Below are 18,268 nucleotides of genomic sequence, written 5' to 3' on the forward strand. Positions count from 1 at the left end.
CCGTGTGCAAAAAAAAAAAAAAAAGATTCAATCAATCAGTCAATTTCAACTTCTCGTGGGGAAAAAAAAGATCTTGCAAAGTTGGAATTGATTGAACTTTTTAGTCCCACCTAGTCTGCCATTACCACTGCAGCCACGCCCACCCAATGGGCCACGCCCACCCAATGGGCCACACCCACCCGGCACTCGACGATGCATAAGTGGGTTTTGGGTTGCAGTTTGGGCACTCGGTCTCTAAAAGGTTCGCCATCACTGTGCTAGGTCCATACAAGTTGATGCCCGATCCTCTTTCTTTTTAAAAAAATATGTTTTATTGATTTTTTTTAACATAATCGCCTTGATATTTGGTAAACGGCGTGTTGTCTGGGTTTATATTTGCAAAGCAATCACTAGCAATTAGTTTCTATAATCTATAATCCACCTAGTGGCTTTGCTTGATTTTTCTCTCCTTCCAATAATATTCTCTTTGCCAGCCTTGAATTAGTGCAATTCTTATTGTTTTGATAAGTAACAATTAAGTATAAAGGTTTTTCCAACATTTCTACAAATAATAATCACATCCATATAATGCCTGCTCCTCTTTCATGGAGACAGAAAATGCAATGTGCGATCGATCAGTCGGCAATGATTTTAAGACATTATCTGGGAGTGGGTAGCTTTAAAGCAGACAGGAGAGGAAAGCTAACCCATGCGGAAGCTCTTTAAAGCAGACATGTCTTTTTTCCCTTCTAGGATTGCAACATGACGGCTTGAAAGAGGTTTGCATCCTTATTCGGTCCAAATCTACCTTTGGATGCATTTCGGGCTGCTGCATAGCCCGAAATGCATGTAAATTCAGAGAGGCTAGTCCACTTCGTTATTCCTTTTTTTTTTCCTGCCAACTGCAGAAGTGGGCGTAAGCAATGTTGGTTTTCAACTGCAAAAACCATCTCCGCTTCAGTTTTGGAGGGATGGAGAGAGAAGGCCGGGCAGTTGGCATTGCCATGGCAACTTAAGCTCCAGGTTGGTAGGGACCAGCATCGCCATAGCAACAGGGAGATAAATGTCTCTTTTCCTTCCTTGTCATAATTAAAACAGCACCCTGAAAATGGCCATTTTTCAGGTTGCCATTGGATATATTAACGCTTCTATTGGTGAACTGATCCCTTCTCTCTCTCTCTCTCTCTCTCTCTCTCTCTCTCTCTCTCTCTCTCTCTCTCTCTCTCACACACACACACACACACACACACATGTCCTTGCTGACTTGTGTCTGCAAAGAGTTGAACTTGTCTAGTGCTCATTTTATGCCAGAAAAGTGGACGGTGTTAAGCAGTAAATACAGAGCTGCATGAATATCTCAACCTAGGAAAGAGAAGCAAGCCAAGTTGCTAGAGGCACTCAATTTATGTAATTACTGAGAAAAACAAAGAAAAGCCCTGGAGGTGAGGCAGGCTTCTGTCCAAAATAATCACTCAAATTAGATCTATTTTAATTTTTTTGTGATACACTTCAAAAGCACTTCCAGAAGTCTTTTGAAGAGAAACTGAGCTCACTGTTTTCCTGGGAAAGTTATTTAGGGCAAAACTTTGCTTTTTTTCCATGTTCCCTTTTGGATATTTTTTCCCCCAAGTTCTTCACGGGCACAACCGTGTTGGATTGTTGTGTTTTATCCCCCACAACAACCCCATTAGGTAGGGGCTTGCGTTTTTAGCTGCCTAGGAAAAAGCTGTTTCCACAGAATATCCTCAGAACAAGGGCATGGTCTCCCCTGCTTTTGTCCTTGAGGTTGACGGATGGTGTTGTTTTTCTTTTTCTGTCCTCTTTGATTTCTCTCCTTTCTTTTTCCTCAGAAAAAAAAGAATAGGAAGGGAAAGGGGGAAGAAGGAAGAAAGGAAGGGAGAAGAAGAAATGAAAGAAGAGAAAGAAGAAGGCAGGGGAAAGAGGGAAGGAAGGAAGGAATGAAAGAAGGAAAGAAGAAGAAAGAAGGAAGGAAGGAAGGAGTTGAGAAAGGAAGGGAAGGAAGGAAGGAGTTGGGAAAGAAAGGAAAGAGTTAAGGAAGGAAGGAAGGAAGGAAGGGGAAAGAAGGAAAGGATAGGAGGGAGGAAGAAATAACACAGACATTTGCTGGATATAGTAGGTTGCAAAGAGGTCTAGGATGTTATTCTATTTTCAATCCAATGTATTGAAAATAAATGTATGCCAAAATCCCAGCAAAATACTGCTAGAACTGAGCAAGGCTGTGCTTGGCCTAGCTTCTTCCACGAGCTTTATGATATGGAATTGCAAAGGCTTTTCCTTGGTGGGCTGAGACCATTTCACACAGGAAACATTCAATTAAAGATGCAGGAGGCCCTCCGCCCTTTTGAATGTGGCCGATAGGATGGGATTAATACTTGGAGGACAGATCACTGCAAATAAAAATGTCCTCCTGTCTAGAAGAAGGTAAAACTTCATTCGTTGGCCAAAAAGAAAACAAAAAACCAAACAGAATGTAGATAGACCCGTGAAGTTACCTTTCTTCCTATCTCAAGGTGAAGGAGAAACTGAGTCTGTGTATCATGTTTAGCTTAAATACAGCTTAAACTAAATCCTAACGATTGACTTATCCACCAGGCTAAGCCAGACAGAAGGCCTGTTGCATTAGCAATATGAATCTGGTTTATTTCTCAGCCCTCACTCCATCCCAGCTCTCCTATTACGATGATTTATTTCACAATTGTCTGCCCTCAGTGACTTAAAAGCCAGTGTAATCTTTTTGGCTCCTGCTTTTAAAAGAGTAAGGAAAAAAAAGAAAGAAAAAGAACGGTCACTAAATGGACTTTTGTTAAGTCAAGGACTGCCTGTATATTTCATTTTTCATTTTTTTCATTTTATTATATTTATACCCCGCCCTTCTCCCGTAGGACTCAGGGCGGCTATCACAGATTACAAGCCGACAAGGCCTGAGAGGGCTTGAGAGGCTCTGTTCAAATTACAAAATTCTTCCCAAAATGTGGAAACCCCCCCCCCTCCCAAAGCCCCTCCCCAGGAGAGAGAAATCAAGGTCCTTTCCAAGATTCCTCTGGAGCAGGGCTGCTCATTGGTGGCCGATCTTTTTTACCTGGCTGGGATCCGAGCCATGAACCTGCCCTCTTGGGTTGAACATAAACATTTGGCCCCGGGAGAGCGGCGAAACCGACATAAATCGGTTCCAGGCTGGCAGCCTAAGTGGCTGTTTCATTATATTCTTGCACCCGGGGAATGTTATCAGATTTTCCAGTTACAACTCCGGGAGAGTTGCAAATCAGGGTTCCCTGGGAGCTACAGTAGATGACGCCGAGGCTTGGCTGGAGCTGTGCCGGGAGCTGGCGACGCAAGGTGATGGAGTTGTGCAAGGGAGACGACAACCCAGGCTGTGCATTTTCCCTGCCTGTCTAACTTAGTCTGCAAAGCATCACCGCTTGCAGCCGGGTCAAAGGCCACAGCCAGCTGGGGCACAGGCCAAGCTCAGCCGCCTTGTAGAGAACTAGCTTCTGGGAACTGGCATTCTTAGAAACCTGGCTGGCTGCTGTTTAATCTCCATCTATCTCAGGGCTTCAGTTGGTTTGTATGGTGGGGGTCTGGGTGGGGGAGGGGAGAGATGGCTGAGGGTTCAGAAAGGCAGTTCATGCTGAGACTCTAGAAAGAGTCCAGAGAAGAGCAACAAAGATGATTAGGGGACTGGAGGCTAAAGCATATAAGGAAAGGCTGCTGGAATTGGGTATGTCGAGTTTAACGAAGAGAAGGACGAGGGGGGACAGGATAGTAGTCTTCCAGTATCTCAGGGGCTGCCCCAAAGAAGAGGGAGTCAAGCTATTCTCCAAAGCGCCTGAAGGCAGGACAAGAAGCAATGGTTGGAAACTAACCAAGGAGAGAAGCAACCTAGAACTAAGGAGAAACTTCCTGACAGTTAGAACAATTAACCAGTGGAACAACCTGCCTCCAGAAGCTGTGAATGTTCCTACACTGGAAGTTTTTAAGAAGAGACTGGACAGCCATTTGTCCAAAATGGTGTAGGGTTTCCTGCCTGAGCAGGGGGTTGGACTAGATGACCTCCAAGATCCCTTCCAACTATTATTATTATTATTATTATTAGTATTATTAGTATTATTAGTATTATTATTATTAATCGAGAGAAGCAACCTAGAACTAAGGAGAAACTTCCTGACAGTTAGAACAATCAACCAGTGGAACAACCTGCCTCCAGAAGCGGTGAATGCTCCAACACTGGAAGTTTTTAAGAAGAGACTGGACAGCCATTTGTCCGAAATGGTGTAGGGTTTCCTGCCTGAGCAGGGGGTTGGACTCGATGACCTCCAAGATCCCTTCCAACTTTATTATTATTATTATTAAATTTTCAGTCTTCCCAGTGTGCCTGCTGAGATTGGAAATCCCGGTTGAAGCAGGAGAGGTTTTACATACATTCCTGGCTGCTTTCCCATTGTTATCCAAAAACACAAAATACCAACAACTCTCCCTGGTGCTTAATACACGGGGCCACAAATCAAACTGAGAGCAGTGAAAAGGCTGGGTCATTCTGGGAAGGAGTCCACAGGCTGAGCTTGATTTATTTAACTGCGATTTGCTGAACTGGACTGTCAGTTGGGGTCCTGTGAAAAACAGGTTAAATCCAGCTGGGTTGCAGATAAATTATTTGTTAGAAAATCATGGTATCCCTAGCAGTGGCTGTCAATTAATCCAGGGCAGCCTTCCTAATCAACTGTAGCCCAGATGAACTGGCTGGGAATTATGGGAAGTGACGTCCGACAGCTCAGGCTGTCCGTGATGGAGCCAGAAGCAGCTACTGTTTGGTAGAATCTATCCCTACGCAGGCAATTCTCGACTTACAATGCAATTGGGACCAGAATGTTCATTGCTAAACAAGGTGGTTCTAAAGCGAGTCAGGTTCCATTTTGTGACCTTTTTGCTACAGTTGCTAAGTGAATCACACAACTGTTATGCGAATCTGACTTACTTGTCAGAATGGTATAGCGTCTCTTTAGGCTTGAGCAGGGGGTTGGACTAGAAGACCTCCAAGGTCCCTTCCAGTTCTATTCTGATTGTTTGATTGATTGATTGATTGATTGATTGATTGATTGACTTTGCTTGTTGGAAGCTGGCTGGGAAGGTGACAAATGGCAATCACATGCTGCAACCACTATAAATGCAGGCCAGTTGCCAAACACCCACATTTTGATTGTGTGACTGTGGAATAGAATAGAATAGAATAGAATAGAATAGAATAGAATAGAATAGAATAGAATAGAGCTGGAAGGAACCTTGGAGGTCTTCTAGTCCAGCCCCCTGCCCAAGCAGGAGAACCTATACCATCTCAGACAGGTGACTGTCTAGTCTCTTCTTTAAAATCTCCAGTGATGGAGTGCCCACGATTTCTGGAGGCAAGCTGTTCCACTGGTTGATTGTTCTCACTGTCAGGAAGTTTCTCCTTAATTCCAGGTTGCTTCTCCCTTTGATCAGTTTCCAACCATTGTTTCTTGTCTTGCCCTCTGGTGCTTTGGAGAATAATTTGACTTCCTCTGCCTTGTGGCAGCCCCTCAAATACTGGAACACTGCTATCATGTCTCCCCTATTTCTTCTTTTTTTTAGACTAGCCAAACCCAAGTCCCGCAGCCGTTCTTTGATATTTTAGTCTCCAGACAGATGTAGAGATGTGGGACAGTCGTAAATGCGAGGACCGGTTCTTAAGACAACCTTTTTAGGGCCATGGTAACTTCGAATGGATGCTAAATGGATGACTGCAAGTCAAGGACCACCTGTATTTGTAAGTAATGTACTTGATGACCCTATTTCTGAAGAAGGAAACACCTAGAAAAAAATACTGACTTTCTCTGACTTTCAGAGAACTTATCAACTTTCTCTGACTTTCAGAGAACTGACCAACTTTCCTGCAAGTTGAGTGCATTCTATACGATCCTTAATTGTCATGCAGTCGTTTGTGGAGCTGGCTCCACGTTGCTTTTGCCAGCCATGCCCGCTCCTTTATAAAAAGAAGCAAGCCAGTGCAGTCTGCACGTGGACCAGAGTTGGTCTGGGCCTTGGAATGAAGAGCCGAGAGCCTGGAGATGCCAAGGCACCTGTTCCCGAACGTTGCCGTTCAGCTTCTGCCTCATCCTTCCCACTCCTAAACAAAGCCGGCCTTTGCAAACAGGAAAGCGAATCTCCTTGGGGAAAAAACAAACACATCAACCGGCTGTCAAACTCATCTGGGCCACGTTCTGCCTTCCATGAGAGTTTCTTCGAAGGCTCTCTCGGCAGGCAGGATACTTTGCAGGTTGGCCCGAGGACCGTGCGCAAGTGACACATCCTCTCTTTGTTGGCTATTGTTAGCCTTCCGTCACCTGCCGGAGCTGCTGAGGGCATGACTAAGGCCCTTGCTATGCTTCTAGGAAACAGGATGCGCATCGGAGCGCATAGGGGAACGTAGGAATGTGGAAACTGGGAGGGGGAGAAGGGCTCTCCAGGAAGGTTCTGCCTTGCAGAAGGAGGCAAAGCTAGAGCAGTGCCTAGGGCAATGGGGAGTTCGGGTTGCAGACGTGTTCTACAAGAGAGCCAGTTTAGTCCAGCGGTTAAGACACCATACTAGAACACGAGAGACCGTGAGTTCAAGTCCTGTCTTAGACGTGAAAGCCATCGGGTTGACTTTAGGCCAATCACCAGGAGACTGTGAGTTCTAGTCCCACCTTAGGCAGAAAAGCCATTGGGTTGACTTTGGGCCAATCACCAGGAGACTGTGAGTTCTAGTCTTGTCCTAGTCATGAAAGCCATTGGGTTGACTTTAGGCCAATCACCAGGAGACTGTGAGTTCTAGTCCCACCTTAGGCAGAAAAGCCAGTTGGGTGACTTTGGGCCTATCACCAGGTGACTATGAGTTCTAGTCTTGTCCTAGGCATGAAAGCCATCGGGTTGACTTTAGGCCAATCACCAGGAGACTGTGAGTTCTAGTCCCACCTTAGGCAGAAAAGCCAGCTGGGTGACTTTGGGCCAATCACCAGGAGACTGTGAGTTCTAATCCTGACCTAGGCATGAAAGCCAGCTGGGTGACTTTGGGCCAGTCACTCTCTCTCAGTCCAACCCTCACAGGATTGTTGTTATGGGGAAAATAGGAAGAGGAAGGAATGACTTATTTGTAAAAATTATCAAGGTGGGACACAAACAAACAAACAAACAAACAAATAAATGTGTGAGACCTGCAGAAAACTGTTGCCGTGTGGATTCTGCCTGTTCACCGTTCTGCTCAAAATGATACGTCTTCCACGGGGGCTTTTTCTTATTGTCGTTCATAATGATTTCTTGCAATCCATGGGCTTCCTTCAAGTCTGCTGACAACAACGCTGTGGCTACATCAGCAAGGGGGGGGGGGTCCCTGCTGAACATTAGAAATTGACTGACTGCCCAAGTTGGGAAATTAAGTGATGATCTGGTTTAGAAAACCCACTAAGCCGTCATCTCCTTAACCGTGGTCTGGTGCATCAACCCAAACCAGGCAGCGTTCACACAACTCATTATGCCATCGATCAAACCAGCCAACTGCATTACGGCTTGCCGTGAGGTGTGAAAATGGGTGGGCTGGTTTCTTTGTCATTTGCCCACTAAGGGGGGGAAAAAAATTAGGAAAGAGTAGAATGGACGCCCGAGAAAAAAGGGGCCAGAGGAAACTTGGTCCTTATTGTTAGAATTCTGAAAGAGAAAAGAAGTCCTATTTTGCCTTCAAGCTCTCAGTGGCAATCGCTTTTAAATTAGTGCGCTTAGCATCGTAGCGGTGCTTAAATTTTTATACTCTGATTCAGCTAGGATTTGTATGTGAAACGTGCTTCATCGCTGCCTCGGGGGAAGCATTGGCGAGAACAGTGGCACTCATGCACGCCATGCGGTGTGCCACGTAGATTCATAATTTATCCAGGCCTTAATTGGAGCCCTGGATGCCTCCCCTTCAAATAGGATGCCTTCCTATGAACGGCGAGTTGAGTTAAAATCAAGATTGCGTGACCGTGGAGACGCTGCGACCGTCATAAGTGTGAAAAATCATCATAAGTCACTCTTTCCAGTGCCGTTGTGACTTTGAACGGTCACTAAAGCAACTGCCCCAAGCCAAGAACTACCTGTATTCAGAATTTCACTGAAGGACCAAGGAATGGAAGCATAAGAGTTTGGTAAATAAAGGTAATCCTCCACTGGAATCAGAATGTCTGTGTTTGGAGCAAGATGGCTCTTAAGTGAATCATGTCCTCTGTTACCACCATTTTTGCCACGGTTGTTAAGTGAATCATGCGGTTGTTAAACGAATCCAGGTTTCCCCTTTGACCTGGCTTGTCAGAGGCTAGCTGGGAAGACCGCAAATGGGGATCACGGGACGCTGCAAGCCTCATAGATACATGCTGGATGCCAAGCACCTGAAAATTTATCACGTGACTATGGGATGCTGCGATGGTCATAATTGTGAGGACCGCTTGTAGGATGTTTTTTTTCCCCAGTGCTTTGGTAAGTTAGAACAATTAAACAAAATGCCTTGGTAAGGCCACACTTGGAATATGGCATCCAGTTTTGGTCACTACGATGTAAAAAAGATGCTGAGACTCTAGAAAGAGTACAGAGAAGAGCAACAAAGATGATTAGGGGACTGGAGGCTAAAACATATAAGGAACGGTTGCTGGAATTGGGTATGTCCAGTTTAACGAAGAGAAGGACGAGGGGGGACATGATAGGGGTATTCCAATATCTCAGGGGTTGCCACAAAAAAGAGGGAGTCAAGCTATTCTCCAAAGCGCCTGAAAGCAGGACAAGAAGCAACGGATGGAAACTAATCAAGGAGAGAAGCAACCTAGAACTAAGGAGAAACTTCCTTTCCATGAGAACAATTAACCAGTGGAACCACCTGCCTCCAGAAGCGGTGAATGCTCCAACACTGTTAGTTTTTAAGAAGAGACTGGACAGCCATTTGTCCGAAATGGTATAGGGTTTCCTGCCTGAGCAGGGGGTTGGACTAGATGACCTCCAAGGTCCTTTCCAACTTTATTATTATTATTATTATTATTATTATTATTATTATTATTATTATTATTATTATTATTATTATTATTATTATTATTATTATTATTATTATTAAGTCAAGGACTACCTGTAATGGTTAGCATTGGCTCAATTAAAGCGGACACTTTATTTATGTCCTCCCTTGATTATTTTTATGAACAACTGAGGTTGGCAAACATACCTCATACTCTTTCCTCCTCCTATTTCTCCCACAACAACAATCCTGTGAGGTGGGCTGGCTGTGAGGGAGTGACTGGCCCAAAGTCACCCAGCCAGCTTTTATGGTTAAGACACGAGTAGAACTCACTTGCACGGTGGCTGGGCAATTCTGGGAGTTGAAGTCCACACATCTTACAACTGTTGAAGTTCAGAGGTGCTTCTCCTGGACAGCCACAGAAATGTTTTGGGGAAGGTTGTCCGTATTCTCCACTTCTCCAGATTTTACAGCGGCGATGGATGGGGGGTTTTGATCCTTGTAATTAATGTCTGGGTCCATGTGTGGTTGAAATGTTGACCTCACAAACATTTCAAGTGGCCTCTGTGTTCACTGGGAGGTCCCAGCCATCTGAATCCAGTCTAATGTGGTGTGCAAATCCAAATTTCCTAAATGGCTGAAGAGTGGAGTGGGTCCTATAGGCATTTTGGTGTAAAAGGAAAAGGTGGGTTCCTTAGAGGTTTTTTGAACAGGTGAGAAAGGGCCACAGCCAACGTTAATAGGTGTGTGTACATTTTTCAAGGACACCCTGCCCCGTAATGATAAAATAAGGAACCAGGAAATTAAAAAAAACCCCTGTTGTTCTGGATCACATAGATCCATTTAACCTCGTATAACTCTATGTACCTTGTATAACTCTATGTATTCCTATGTAACAGGTCTACCTGTCATTTTTAGAAATTAAATGCATTCATTACAACTCTGCATATTTATTTCTTGTTTTGGTTTAACTTAACCCTTCATTATCGTCGCTCATTATTGTTTGGCAGAATGGGCTCTGGGTCTGCAAAGAAGTTAGACGGAGGAAATTAAGATCTAACTCTACCGCCAATGCAAGCTTGATTTAGTTCTGTCTGTTTCAGATTTGTTAGCAAGGATTGCCTGTATACTTTCCGCACCTTTTTTTCTAACCTTAAACAAACTCCATTTCTCACTTTTTCCTCTGAAAGCTGAGATTCTGTGGGAGTTGAGTTCTGTCCCTGGACACATGTTGTTATTGTTATGCTGCACGGCAACACATGTGCCTTTTTTTGATAGGGGTTAATGAGAAAGTGTTGTTGTTTGCTGTTAGTTGCGAAGTTGTGTCCGACCCATCGTGACCCCATGGACAATGTTCCTCCAGGCCTTCCTGTCCTCTACCATCTTCTGGAGTCCATTGAAGCTCCCGCCTCCTGCTTCAGTGACTCCATCCAGCCACCTCATTCTCTGTCGTCCCCTTCTTCTCTTGCCCTCCATCTTTCCCAGCATCAGGCTCTTCTCCAGCTAGTCCTTCCTTCTCATTAGGTGGCCAAAGTACTTGAGTTTCAACTTCAGGATCTGGCCTTCTAAAGAGCAGTTGGGGTTGATCTCCTCTAGGACTGACCGGTTTGATCGCCTTGCAGTCCAGGGGACTTGCAGGAGTCTTCTCCAGCACCATCAAAATGGGAGAGATCAAAATGAGGTGGGCACTCTTCAGCACAGAAGGACTCAGTACATATGCAAAGCAACAGAGGGAAGAAGAAGAGGGGGGAGGAGGAGGGGAATAAGGAGAAGGAGAAGGAGGAGGAGGAGGAATAAGAGGAAGAAGGAGAAAGAGAAGGAGAAGGAGAACCACCATCAAACATCCAAATCATTGGAAAGGATTTGATGGGTAGACAAAAGTGCCACATTCAGTCTGAACATCTGGCTAACTGTGCAAGGAACCCATAAAAGGGGGAAGTAATAATATAATAATAAGGATAAATAACAATACTTCAGCCAGACTAGGTGGGTTAATATACACAGACGTTAGGCAGAACTGCGAGAAGTAGGTGCTCAGCAGAGCGATGGCACGAAGGAAAAACCTTATCCCGTGTCTCACTGTCTTGGCATATAATGCCCCATAGCCCCGTCTCGAGGGAGGGGAAGATCTGCAGGTGTCTTCTTAACTTCTTTCTGACCCATGTAATATACAGGTCTTCTATAGAGCAGGGGTCCCCCAACCCCCGGTCCGTGGACCGGCACCGGGCTGCGGCCTGCCAGCAACCGGGCCGCACAAACAAGCAAAGCCCCATCCGTGGGATGCAGGCAGCACACAAAACCACGGACTCTCCAGTCCATGGAAAAACCTTTCTCCACGGAACCGGTCCCTGATGCCCAAAAGGTTGGGGACCTCTGCCGTAGAGGACATGAAATACCCTGTCCATGAAGCCCAACCAAAGGAGGGACCCCTTTGTAGCTCAGCACCAGATGGACCCCTTTGTAGCTCAGCACTCAGCCTGTGACTTAAGAGCTTCTGGAATTGGTGGAAGAGGCTCCCTGGCAGATGTGCTGAGAGTCACACCTCCCCCCAGAAGCAGCCACTGCCCAGAGGTTGGGTCCCTTGGTCCTGACATTCCAAAAGCATGATGCGCCTTAGGCCGGACTCTGCCTTGCATCCTTCCTCTTCAGAATATTTCCTTCTTGGTTTCCTGTTTATCCCCCAGATGCTAAGCCATTTGGAGAGACCTCTTGAAGCCTTTCAGGATGCTATTTCTTCTCTCCACCCCCCTTCTTATCCCCCCCCTCCAGCTTCTGCTGTCTTGGCTCTGGCCATCCTGCAGATGTTTGCATCACGGGATGAACCTGCCAGCCTCTGCCAGCTAAGCTTGCAAAAATGCAGGCGCAACAATAACCTCTTTCCTCCCTTCGCGGCCGGCAGGTGTCTGGTGTGCAGAAATAGCCGCCATCTACGTCGTCGTTTGAGATTCCCCCAGGAACAATAGAAGGGCCAAAGCTGGGCACTGGCAAACTTTTCCAAAATGAGTTTATTTCATTCTTAAATTGCACCGAGTCGTGATTTGTTCAACCATGATTTAAGTAGAGAATCGTTCCTGGCTGGGTTAATGCACTAATCCAATTCCCATTTGGCTTTATGCAAGATGGAAATCAAGCCACTGGATTGCACAAAGTGTTATGCATCAATTTTGGATGAGTTTTTGATTTAGAGAACTTTCTATAAACAGAACAAGAAGTAGTCCTCCTCCTCCTCCTCCTCCTCCTCCTCCTCCTCCTCCTCCTCCTCCTCCTTCTTCTTCTTCTTCTTCTTCTTCTTCTTCTTCTTCTTCTTCTTCTTCTTCTTCTTCTTCTTCTTCTTCCTCCTCCTCCTCCTCCTCCTCCTCCTCCTCCTCCCCCTTTTCACACTATTCTGGAGTGCCATTCACTTCATTATTAGTATTATCGTACTATTTCTAAACTTCTACAAATCTTAGACAAGGCATTCTTCCTTTCTCACATGTTTAATGATAAAGTACGAACATTCCCCAGTGCATCCGATTGGCTGCCAAATGGATGGAGGAGCATAAACAGGTGGTCGTAAGTCGAGAACTACCTGTAGGCAATATACGCTACTTCTAAAAAGTTCAACCAGAGACTTTAGGGTAGAGTCAAGGGCTGTTTCAGAAACCAGTTCACCTTCACCCCAAACCACCTTCTCCATCTGGAAAGAATATGATCGGAATAAGGATGGAGGGCTCAGCTTTCTTTTCGATCCCGTCGGTCAAGGGACCCCCATGGAGATGGTTGGTTTTTCTCTCCAGTTGTTTCCCCTCAACCTTCTTCCCTGCCGGCTGCAGCTGTTTGGATGGAATTTAAAACCAAGCACCGTTTTGTTAGCCTGGAGATCATCTGAGGCCCGCCTGCTTCTGCCCTGGCCCTCTTCATTCCAGGCTTGACTGTGTGATTTTGACACCCGGAGCTGTTCGGTTCATTTCCGTCGGCCTTGGAACCCCAGCAGCATTTAGAGAAAGCATCCGATGACTGTAAACATTTATGGAAGGCTCAATTTGTTTATGAAAGCTCTTGCTGGGCGGTGGGGAGGCACGGCACCTCTGTCTTTGGGAGAGCCTGCCTTGTGCATTGGACAACACTGCCCATCATCCCAGCTAGCACCCCACTAAGGGGAATGGAGGCTGGCAGTGTAGCCCATTCCAGGTTTTGCAATCACCCAGCGATCCCATGCTGTGCCAACAAATAGGGCAGTGATGGCGAACCTTTTAGAGACCGAGTGCCCAAACCGCAACCCAAAACCCACTTATTTATCGCAAAGTGCCAGGGCGTGCGCGTGGCCCACTGGGTGGGCATGGCTGTGGGAGTCATGGCAGACTGAGTGGGCATGGCCGGGGTGGGCATGGCCACCTTGATGTTGCTCGTGGGGGACGCCTGTGGGGGCTGGGCAGGATTGGGGGAGATCCAGGGGGTCTCCGGTGGGTGGGGCGGTGGGCAGGAGGCTCGTCCTGCGGGGTGAGGCAAGGGGTAGGGCGGGGGTGCCATCGTTGCAGGGCAAGGCGAGGCAGGGGCAGCTGCTGCCTGACACCATCAGCCCCCGCATACAGAGGCCGGCGAGCACATGGGGGCGCGCTCCACCACCTCTACTCGAGCTTGCTAGCCAGCTGCTTTGCCTTTGTGCTGGGTGGGGCTGCCACTCCGGGCGCCAGCTATGGCCTAATGGTCCTGTGCGAGCTGGCGGCGGCGGCAGGTGTGCCCACAGAGAGGGCTCTGAGTGCTGCCTCTGGCACGCGTGCCATAGGTTCGCCATCAAATAGGGATCTCAAGTATTTCTCTGATAAATCCACATTTCTACCATTTCACTGAATAGGGTGTGCACGTAAGAAGTGGAGGATGCGCAAGGGAAGAGCGTCCCTCAGAGGAGGTGCTGGTAGTCCTCAACTTACAGCCACAGTTGAACCCAAAATTTACATTACTAAGCGAGACAGTTGTTAAGTGACTTTTGCCCCATTTTGTGACCCTTCTTGTGCTCGTCAGAAGTCGCAAAAGGGGATCGCGTGACCCCGGGACGCTGCGACCGTCGTAAATGCGAGTCAGGTGTCAAGCATCCGAATGTAAATCATGTGACCACAGGGAGGCTGCAACGACCGTGAGTGTGAAAAACGGTCACAACTCACTTTTTCGGTGCTGTTAACGTCAAACGGTCACTAAATGAACTGTTGTAAGTCGAGGACTGCCTGTATAGGAGCATGCCCTGGTCTCTTATTTCTGAATGCGTTGAATGGAAATTTTACTTCAAAAATCTACTGGGCACAGACTCAGAAATGGATTGATCTCTTTTGTCTTCCTACACTCTGGAGTTAAATTAAGTGAAAAAATTGGAAATAGAAAGATACAGGCAGTCCTCGACTTACGACAGTTCATTTAGTGACCGTTTGAAGTTACAACGGCACCAAAAAAAGGATCTTACGACAGTTTTTCACACTTACGACCAATGAAGCATCCCCATGGATATATGATCAAAATTTGGAGATGTGGGAAGTGGCTCACATTTATGACAGTTGCAGCATCCCGGGGTGTGTGTGTGTGTCCCGTGATCCCCTTTTGCGACCGTCTCACAAGCAAAGTCAGTGGGGAAGCCAGATTCACTTAACAACCGAGTTACTAACTTATCATTGCAGGGATAAGCAAGATTGTAAAGCGGGGCAAAACTCACTTAACAAATGTCTCGCTTAGCAACATAAATTCTGGCCTCAGTTGTGCTCGTAGGTTGAGGGCTTCCTGCAGTCAGTAGCTGTGCCTGGCCTCAAGAAGAGAAGTTGGTTGTTCTTCATCACAGTGGAGATGAGAAACAACCTGGCCCAAACTCCGTAGCCAACTTCCAAAGTCCAAAATTAGGTCTCGGTTGCTTTCACCTCCAGAATTGAGAGACTGTCCCCTTGCGAGTTTTGCTGGTCACTTGTTCCTGTGTGTCTGGAGTTTGTTGGCAGCAGGCAGAGGACACGTGACAGGAGGTGGAATGGCTCATTTGTACAACAAAAACAACAACAACAACAACAACAACAATAATAATAATAATAATAATAATAATAATAATAATAATAATAATAAAGTTGGAAGGGACCTTGGAGGTCATCTAATCCAACCCCCTGCTCAGGCAGGAAACCCTATAGCATTTCAGACAAATGGCTGTCCAGTCTCTTCTTAAAAACTTCCAGTGTTGGAGCATTCACCGCTTCTGGAGGCAGGTTGTTCCACTGGTTAATTGTTCTAACTGTCAGGAAGTTTCTCCTTAGTTCTAGGTTGCTTCTCTCCTTGATTAGTTTCCATCCGTTGCTTCTTGTCCTGCCTACAGGCGCTTTGGAGAAGAGCTTGACTCCCTCTTCTTTGTGGCAGCCCCTGAGATACTGGAAGACTGCTATCCTGTCCCCCCTCGTCCTTCTCTTCATTAAACTAGTCAATTAGGGGGCATTTCACACCCGACTGGCTAAAACAACTCCACGAAGGCCAAATCTGGAGTCTCCGCTGGAGAGGATGTGGTTTCCAGCCCTGCACGTACTCACATGTTTTGTGGCGATGACACCGAATGCAGAGGTTTTGGGGGCAGAAGACCGTCTTTGAAACAAAAAAAAAATGTTGATTACCGAATGACTTTGCCTCCCAACGTTCTTCTGAGCTCAGCAACTTGAGTCAAGTGGCAAAATTCCTGGAAGCTGCCAAGATGCAGATTGCAAAAGGCTGGAAAAAAGAAAAGTTCAGGAACTTGGGAGATACTTGGGAGATTTTGGAGAAGGGCTGAATGAAACCCAAGATTTTGCTTGCAGCCAATAGGGATGTTTCAGGGAAGAAGAACAGATGTTCCCCTTGACGTTACAGAGATCAAACCCATATGGAAGGTTTAGATCTTTTTCTTTTTACATTTCGTTATTTTTTCCCCCCCCTCCGAAACGAAGAGAGTTACTTCTGTGTATTCTGCTGAAAATAAGGAGCCTTACTTCTAAAAAAGACATAGGAAGGATCGTGTTGCAAATTCTAATCCAGTTCCTTGCAAGTCAATGCTGAATAAACATCTATAGAAAAAAGTATTCCATTTGCATCTTTCTAAGAATTGTGAAACAATGCAGAAGGAATGCTTTTTAACATGGTTCCCCCCCCCCCCCCCGCAGTTCTTTTGATATAATGGCTTTTTCAATCTTTTCACCTCTTATTGTTTTGCACAAAATGCAAGGACAACAAGAGTAGCTGGTTTTGTTTTTTTTTTTTGCTTTGATCCCCAGATCGGGCGGCTGGGTGTGGCTGCCTCCTTTGGCCAATTGTAAAGTGTGCAATTTGCACCCACGTGCAAAACCTTGAAACTTCCTCCGACAATGATACCCAATTACTGCAGCAAAGTAACTGAAAATGGAGATTTGTGTCCTTCTGCAGCGAACACCTGCAAATCTTAAGTATAAATCTTCATGCAAGCTTGATATTGTTTTTTGCACCCCTTTTCTTCCTTGCATATAATAGGAGGGAAAAAATCTCAGCTCCACTCACTGCAGCTTTTTTCCCTCCCCGTGTTAAGTGCCACCCCCAACCATCAAAATATTGTAAGTGCCTAACGACTGAAAAGATGGCAACCCATTGTTTAGAACCAGACACAGAAAGCTGAAAATCCTGAAGTATTTTACAATGCATCTATGCCCTTCTGTTTGGTCCTTACTGTCTTCTCCACAGGCAATCTTCTCTCTGCTAAGCAGAGCAACTGATGTGGTTATACCGAAGAAGAACGCTTTTAAGTCAAAGAACTTTTAGTCGTGCAAACTGAATCGTCCAGATTCCCCAAATGCAATCCCCCTTGTGTCCCACTGTTGTGGAAGACTGTTGTGGAAGACTAAGCCTGGGCTATTGTGGAAGACTAAGCCCGGGATGGTATAAGGATCCTGCCTTGGGCAGGGGAGATGGTGGACTAGAAGACCTCCAAGGTCCCTTCCAGCTTTGGATCCCATGATTTTATGATTTGATTGGTTGAGCTTGACAGGGCTCCACGTTGAAATACGAGATTGGTGAGGTGTGGTGCTTGAGTGCTGGGTCTTTTTCTGGTTGACCCCAAACCCACAGCAGGGCTGAGAAAGAATATCAAGATGCTGTTGTAAAAATAAGGGAACGTAATGAATGCAGGAGACCCAGTTATCTTTACTCCAGTCCCAGGGCTGATTCATCCCAAGAAAATAACACCCAACATTTTGCTGTGCGTGGATCATCTCTGTTGAAAGCAATTTGTTTCTCCTAGGCTGGTAGCACGTTTCTGCATCGGGTTGCCAGCAGAGATTGCCAGAAGAGTTTATTTCACCTTTCCTCCAATAAAATCAAGGCAGGAGACATGCTCACCGACTCCCCTTTTACTTCACAACAGCCTTGCGAGGCGGGCAATCCTCAGGGGCAAAAGCGGACCGAGTGAATGTCGGAACTGGTTGAGGATTTCAATCTTGCATTTGTTACAAACTCCAAACTGGATCCAGAGATCAGAAAAAGAGAGCAGCTGCAGAGGAGGCATGCTCACCGACTCCCCTTTTACTTCACAACAGCCTTGCGAGGCGGGCAATCCTCAGGGGCAAAAGCGGACCGAGTGAATGTCGGAACGGATTTGAGGATTTCAATCTTGCATTTGTTACAAACTCCAAACTGGATCCAGAGATCAGAAAAAGAGAGCAGCTGCAGAGGCAATTTTTTTTTTCAAGCTATGGGAAAAAGCTCCATTGTCTTTCACTGGTGCTTGCCCTGAGCCAACAATCTGCAAAGGACTTCTCTGCTTGTTTTGTGATTGGATTTTTTTTTTTTTAAAAAAAAACAACAACAACAGATCACCACAACTTGTAGCATGTGCACCTCTGGAGGTAAGGGCAGAGGGCGGACATTTGCAGGAGGCAAGGCTTCCATGCACAAGTCCCTTGCCCCAGCCCGGGTGCTCCGGGGCAGGCCCGGTGGGCTCCAGGGGTGGGTGGAGGGGGGCCAAAGGAGGCTGGCCCAACCCCTAAAAACCCTCTGATCTGAAACTACCCTTTGAGGCTCACCTCTCAACAGGTGAGGACGTGCCTGGCACAGACAGGCTCAACGAACTGGGGAAGGGGTGTGTGTGTGTGCAAAAAAAAGGCGGCGGAGGGCATCGCTTGGAGGGGGGGGGTCCACGGTTAGGAAAAACAGAGGACCAGAGAGAGAGAGAGAGAGAGAGCGCCCAAATGGTAGGTAAAAGCAGAAGTGGGGCCAGGAAGAGAGATTCGTGGGTGCCCCTAAAGGGGCAAATAT

Source organism: Protobothrops mucrosquamatus, unplaced genomic scaffold (assembly GCF_001527695.2).
Source record: "Protobothrops mucrosquamatus isolate PMUCROS unplaced genomic scaffold, P.Mucros_1.0 scaffold1146, whole genome shotgun sequence".
Classification (NCBI taxonomy): domain Eukaryota; kingdom Metazoa; phylum Chordata; class Lepidosauria; order Squamata; family Viperidae; genus Protobothrops; species Protobothrops mucrosquamatus.